We start from the raw sequence: 726 nt of genomic DNA on the forward strand, positions 1-726 counted from the left end.
TTGTTTCATAAGCCGGCGGACCGTCCCGTGTTCGTTAATTTCCAGTGCCTCCATATCTAATTCTGCGGAACTCGCACCATGCCCCCGGTTTTTTAATTTTGAGAATAAAATATATATGCATGAACGAAAAATTTAAATATAGTTCACCATGGCAGACAGTCCGAAAAAATAGTAAACTGAAATAAAAAAAATCGGAGCATGATGCGATCTTCCCGTAGAGTTGATCAGAGTGAAGAATAGTTTTAGGAAGCTCAGTGAAAAATTCGACCAATGGGATGTTCCAGCGCAGCGTCCAAAAAGAATCGATTTTTTCGACATTTTTGGGTGCCCCTTCCCAACAGGGATGTGTGGATATATGAAATCTACGTTATACACATCATATATTTACATATACCTCTGTACATTAACTGTTTCTACTTCGTCTGTAAAGCAGATACTCCCGAGGTGACAATACTACAGAGCCTAATTAGCAACCCCTCGAGTTTGCCTGCTACCTCCCTTCAGTGGTCCCGCAAGCTGGAGAGAAGGCAGTCCAACTGATTCTCTCTCCTGCTTTATGTATAGATGCCTAATAAAGAACCTACCTCTTATTTCGATCTCCTACATCTAAAGAAGATACTCGAGGACGAACAGCAGGGGGATGCCCCGTTTAAATTATATATGAGAAAATTACAGTTTTATACTCTATAACATGCAAAGGAAACCAACTATATATCTACAACCATT

The sequence above is a fragment of the Penaeus monodon genome, chromosome 32, assembly GCF_015228065.2.
Source record: "Penaeus monodon isolate SGIC_2016 chromosome 32, NSTDA_Pmon_1, whole genome shotgun sequence".
NCBI lineage: Eukaryota > Metazoa > Arthropoda > Malacostraca > Decapoda > Penaeidae > Penaeus > Penaeus monodon.